The sequence below is a fragment of the Miscanthus floridulus genome, chromosome 15, assembly GCF_019320115.1.
Source record: "Miscanthus floridulus cultivar M001 chromosome 15, ASM1932011v1, whole genome shotgun sequence".
NCBI lineage: Eukaryota > Viridiplantae > Streptophyta > Magnoliopsida > Poales > Poaceae > Miscanthus > Miscanthus floridulus.
In genome coordinates, this window is record NC_089594.1 from 6940889 (window position 1) to 6947503 (window position 6615).

At 49.5% G+C, this 6615-nt stretch overlaps 1 pseudogene; it reads left to right on the forward strand.

Annotated features, from left to right (window-relative positions):
* Nucleotides 1–1959: 1959 nt before the first annotated feature.
* On the forward strand, nt 1960–3883 carry LOC136506926 (uncharacterized; annotated as a pseudogene).
* Nucleotides 3884–6615: the final 2732 nt, after the last annotated feature.

A 6615-nucleotide genomic window follows, 5' to 3' on the forward strand; every position in this document is an offset into this window, starting at 1 on the left:
CGTGGCTCGGCGGGAGGGCCAGCCCTAGGACCGCGCGGGCCCGTCCAGCTCGCCGGCCATCCAGCCGTCGCCGGCCGGATTGACGCCGGCGTCCGCACCCACTGCGTGCTTTGCTCTGCTGAGCCGCCTGCGCGCGTGGCCCGGCGTGCCCACAAGCCACCCACGGCAAGGCTGGGCCGTGCAGCCGAGCACCTCGCTGCCCACATGGCCCTCCATCGTCGCCGCTGGCGACCACGCGGACAAAATCGTGGCATCCAGCCGTCGCCGGCCGAATCGACGCCGGTGTCCGCACCCAGCGTGCGTGCTTTGCTCTGCTGAGCCGCCTGCGCTCGTGGCTCGACGTGCCCACAAGCCTCCCACGGCAGGGCTGGGCCGTGCGCCCGAGCACCTCGCTGCCCACAAAGCCCTCCATCGTCGCCGCTGGCGACCACGCGGACAAAATCGTCTGGAATTGGTCCGTCCCCTGCTCTGCTCAACACTCGTGGAAGAGGAAAAGAGAATACAAGCTTTTCCAAGGTTCCCAATGCAAAATCTACTGACTCATATTAACAGTTGTTACAGTACTTCAGAGGACGTTGAGAATAAGAAAAAGTAGCGGGGCCTAGGTGCAAAGCGTTTGTCCTATTAGGTTTTTCTTTCTTTTTTATCCTTTAAATCGGTTGAAAATTGATAGATACGTAGTAAATCGTGGAAAAATCCAAAAATGATAAAACGAATTTTGTTCAGCTCCACGTATGTAGATTCATGCAGTAAACATGAAATATCACATATTTAAGTACAAAATTTTTGCCGTAGATGCTTGCCTATGTTTTTTTTAGTATAAAATTGATATTTGTAGTGTAGTTATCTTGCTCCAATCTTCTACTAACAAAATGCGCACCATCGGCTAGCAGCCCATACTCATTGTTTCAATGACATAACGGGCACCACGGGAAATGAACTGGTCTGATCCGATATGGCGCGGCAAGGCCGCGCCTACGTTTCTAGTGAGCCCATTTGGTGGTTCCATCCATGATCCAATTGCCCAAGCTGCTGCGTACGTGACCCACTTCGATTTTTTTGCTACAAGATTAAATTCAAACGAAAACTGTTTGGGAAAATAGAGATAGGTAAACATATGTTCGTCCGTTCCTTTTTTTTTTGGATCAGGGCCGAGATAAATGATTTAGGCACTTTTAGTATTCTATACAATTTATTTTTCTTAACCCAGGATTCAATTTTTCTCAATAGGTTTGGAATTATTTTTATTTTATAGCAACATGTAATCACACATTTCTACAAGCAAACTTAATTACCACTACTACACAAACGAATTTGCACAGCGTTGCCATTTTGGCCGCGTGGCCAGCTGGCCACCGAGCCGCCCGCCGCGGGAAATATATTTACCGCGGTGGGCCACCTTATTTGCCCGCCTCGGTAAATCGGTCTTTACAGCGGCGGACAGCGTTACCGAGCCCGCCACGGTTAATCTGTTTCCCGTGGCGGGCACTTTACTCTGCCCGCCGCAGTAAAGACAGATTTACTGCGGCGGGCAAATTAGATGGCCCGCCGCGGTAAAGTCTGGGCCAATAAAAGCGCCGCCACCCCTTCTTCTTCCTTACGAGTTTTTCTCTTCCAAGTTGTGGGGGAGGCTTTGCCGTAAAAATTGACCAAACTTTTGATTTGAGTTTAAGGCCTTAGATTTTAGGGAGGAGGACACCATAAGAGGTTCATAAAGGCTCTTCCATCCTCCTTCCATCCTCTCTCTCTTTCCATCACCTAGGGTTCTCTAGATCTAGATCCATTTTAATGGAAAGAGAGAGAAACTTGTATTTCTTTAACTCTAGATTTATCATGGATGCATGAAACCTCTCTCACATCGTCATTGCTATTTTTTCATGTTTTTGGATGTAATAAATCATCATTTTTACCTAATTCTTCTTTATTTGTTGATTGTGATGTATAAGGTTCGCATGTAAGATGGACAGGTCGGAATGGATGTACCGGATCAATAGAGTGACTGATCCGCGGTACCTCGTTGAATTAAGGAAGTTTGTTGCCGCTGCGAAAGCTCACCGTGAGAGACTAAAGCGGACGATAACCATATGTCCATGTTCTCGTTGCAAGAACCTGAAAGCCCACGAAGACAGCACGGTGCAAACTCATTTGATTATGTATGGTTTTGTCGAGGGCTACATAGTCTGGACTCTTCACGGTGAAAGAGTAGATGCGAGTGGCGGTGCATCTGGAGTGGGCTCTTCGACGACGACGACAGTGCCACCGGTGAATCAAGATCCTGGAGCACCCGACTCATCATCTTCAGCAGGAGCTGCGCCAGCCGGCAGTGATTACATCACAGTGGATGATATAATCCAAGATAAGGCCGATGAAGACGACAGTGGTGGGGATGGTTAGGAGGCTACTGTGAGGGAACCGGAGGATGTGCAGCTTGTTGAGGATTTATTCAAACACATCGATGAAGACGACGTTGTGTTTGGTTGCCCGAAGTGGTTGGAGAATTTCAGAGAAATAAAGCAGGCGGCAGTTGATTCTCTCTATAAGGACGGCGACGATTGTTCGAAGGAGTGCACGTCGCTCCGTTTTAACCTCCATATGTTGATGTTGAAGGCTCGACATGGTTGGTCTGACACTAGCTTCAACGAGCTGTTAAGCTTCCTTGCTACCACGTACCCAGCAGCTAACAAGGTGCCCGCCAATACTTATCGGTCGAAGAAGCTGATTCGGCCAGTGGCGATGAAACTTAGAAAGTTTGATGGCTACCCTAATCACTGCATCCTGTATCGGGGCAAGGAGTATGAAAATTTGACGAGTTGTCCGCACTGCGGCTTTAGTCGGTACAAGAAAAATGCTGGTTATCGCGTGGATGCGGACGACGACGGAGCCTTGCGGGGTGGTTCAAAGAAGAAGAAGGGGGCCAAGAAGAGCAGTGCGGCCAAACAGATCTCGGCTCAGTAGGATGAGGAAGAAGAGGGTTACACGCAGAGGAAAAGTCCTGCACTGTCGATGTGGTACCTGCCGTGATCGATCGCTTGCGTGCAATATTTGGGAACCCGAAGGATGCCAAGCTCATGTCCTGGCATGCATCAGCTGACCGCCTGAAAGACAATGGCAAGCTGCGGCACCCATCCGATGTCAAGCAGTGGAAGGATTTGAATAAGGCCTACCCGGAGTTTGGCAAGGAACCCAGGCACGTTAGGTTCACGCTGAGTACCGATGGGATGAACCCGTTCGGTGAGCTTAGCAGCTCGCACATCACTTGGCCAGTTGTCCTCACCATCTACAACCTATCTCCCCACCTATGTCAGAAGCACAGGTACCTTATGTCAGAAGCCCGGCAACGATATAGATGTGTTCCTAGAGCCGTTCATGGAGGAAATGAAGATGCTATTTGATGTTGGGGTCCAGATGGTGGATGCATCCCACAAGGAGAAGTTCACCCTAAAAGCAATCATCTTTGTCACCATCACCGATTACCCCGGTCTCTTCTCACTGTCGGGGCAGATCAAAGGGAAGACCGGCTGCGTAGTTTGCACGGACGGGACCTGCTATACTTACCTTAAGGGATCCAATAAGATGGTGTACATGAGGCACAGATGGTTCCTCGTAAAAAATCATAGTATAGAAGAAGTATTATGAATAAATACTTTGATAATCAGGACGAGCCATAGCGTGATGAACTGGCGCAGACTAGTTGGGGGACAAAGGTGTATGAGATGGTCAAGGACATGGATCAGGTCGAGTTTGGAAAGAAGAAGCTAACGGAAGAGGGGACAAAATAGGCAAGGAAGAAAAAGCGAGACAAGATGGAGGAAGTCCCCGCCGTCATTCCTTTTAAGAAGAAGTCGATTTTCTTCAAGTACCTATCATATTGAAAAACACTTAATACACCACATGCCATCGACTACATGCACCTTGAGAAAATGTCTTCGAAAGCACGATCGTGTCCTGCTGGACATCAAGGGCAAGATGAAGGATGGTGTCAAGTCACAGATGGATCTTATCAATCAGGGCATCAGGCCGGACCTTCACCCAGGACCGCCTTAGAACGGTAAAGTCGATATCCTGGGTGCAGCCTATAACCTAACGCAAGATGAGAGGACGGTTTTTTGTAAGTTGCTTAGGGGTATCAAGGTGCCGACCGGTTTCTCTTCCAACATCAAGAGTCTAGTCTCCATGAAAGACCTCACAATGACCGGCTACAACTCACACGACAGCCACATCATGCTGACGATGTTCCTACCAATTGTGATCAGGGCTATCCGTCTAGAGTATGCGAGATGGTCATCACACGGATGTCATACTTCTTTAACCGCATCACCTAGAAGGTCATTGATGAGGCTGAGCTGCCTGCCCTGAAGGCGTTCATCGCGAAGACCCTTTGCCAGCTCAAGATGTGCTTTCCACCTTCTTACTTTGATATTATGCCACACTTGATGATGCACATGGTCGATCAGATCCAGCAACTGGGCCCCATGTACCTACACCAGATGTGGACGTATGAGCGGTTCATGTCCACCCTCAACAGATACGTCCATAACTGTGCTTACCCGGAGAGCTCTATGATCGAGGCATACACAATAGAGGAGGCTGTGAACTGGTGTATGAGGTACATAAGAGATGGGAGGGTGATTGGGCTGCCTGTCCATCACCACGAAGGCAGAACCTCAGGGATGGGGTGCATGGGCCAGAAAGTACGCACCGATGTGCCAAACGAAATGGTGCAAGGAGCTCATTACATCATCCTTCATCAGTTAGTGAGCATGGACAAATACGTTGAAAAGCACCTAGAAGAGATCCGCGCCGCTCATGACGGGTAGTGCATGGAGGCATGGGTCCACAACCATCACAAGAGAAGTTTCATAGAGTGGCTCAAAGAGCAACACATACCCCTTGAAGGATGCCCTGATGAAGATACGGAGATCGTTAAGAGGCTTGTGTTAGGCCCGTCTAACCAAATCACATCGTGGCAAGGGTATGACGTCAAGGGCTACAGGTTCCACACGAAAGACAAGGACAAGAAGAGCTCGGCACAGAACATCGGTGTTCGATATGAGGGCGAAGATGAGTCCACGGGCCAGAGGAGGCAATACTATGGGCAAGTCAAAGAAATATGGGAACTTGACTATGGCCAAAACCTACGCATAACTATCTTCCATTGCCAGTGGGTCTAACCGAATGCGGTTGCGGTGGACAATTATGGGCTAACCACCGTGGACCTCGAAAGTATCGGCTACAAAGATGATCCGTGGGTACTAGCAACCAATGTCACACAAGTGGCCTACTGTATATATCCAGAGGACCTAAAAAGGCATGTGGTTGTGTCCGAAAAGCAGCGGATTGTGGGAGCTGATGGGGTGTAGAGTCCCGAACAATACAACAACTATGCAGAGCTCAAGCTTTTTACTGATCATCCAAAGAAGATCAAGGCCGTCGAGGACCGATTCAACAAGTCTAGGATGATGCCGTGGGCCCGTCACGACGGTGAGAAGACGACCGTGAAAGCGCCTGCACCAAAATGATATATTTATCCTAGAGACATATATGTAATAATGTAGTGGACTCTATTGAAGACTACAAGTTTTGTAACTTATTATTAATATCATGGAACCATCTATATGCATGCATCATTTTCTCTTAATTGTTATTTCACTGTGAAGTTAAGTGATTTATTATGTTGAAAAAATGAAACAAATCCTCCATCTACTACTACTCAATCTACTACTACTACTCAATCTACTACTACACTACTACTACTCATCTACTGCTACTCTCTACTACTACACTACTACTCTACTCTCTACTACTACAATACTACTCTCTACTACTCTACTAGGTTCTATTTTTGATTAATAATAAATATCATTTTTAGATTAATTGGGTTCTATTTTAGATTAATAATAAATATCACTTTTAGATTAATTGGAATGAGCAAATGGATTTATTAACAAACTGGAAAATATTAACCGCGGCGGGCATATAACAGAGCCTGCCACAGTTAATAGATTAACCAAGGCGGGCAACCTAAGGCGCCTACCGTGGTAAATATTTACTGCGGCGGGCGCCTTAGGTTGCCCGCCGCGGTAAATGCTTCCTATATAGGCCAGGCGGGCGGCCCAAATGTCTAAGTCCTTCACGCATTTTGTTTTGACCCCGAAGGGCTGCCCAATTCTCATGCCACCGCCGCCATCGCCATCTCCGCCGCCGATTGAGCTCCTCTGCGGTGACCCCCGCCCCCATCCTCCTCCCCCGTGCCCCCGTCCGTGCCCCCGTCCTCCACCGTCACCGGCCGCGCGCCCCGCCCCGTCCCTAGAACCCTAGCTCCAGGCGTCGACACCGAGTGCCGCCGCCTCCATCCGCGCCGACCTCCCGTCACCACACCGACGTCGAGGGCTGCCGCGTCTGTCTGCGCGCCACGCCCCCATCCTCCACCATCACTGGCCACGCGCCCCGCCCCATCCCTGGAACCCTAGCTCTAGGCGCCGACGCCGAGTGTGCCGCCGCCTCCGTCCGTACCGACCTCGGTCAAAACACCGACGCCGAACCCTAGCACCGTGCGCCCCCCTTTCTTCCCTGGCTCCATCTCTGACGCATTTCTTCTTCCTGTGTCCCGAGGTT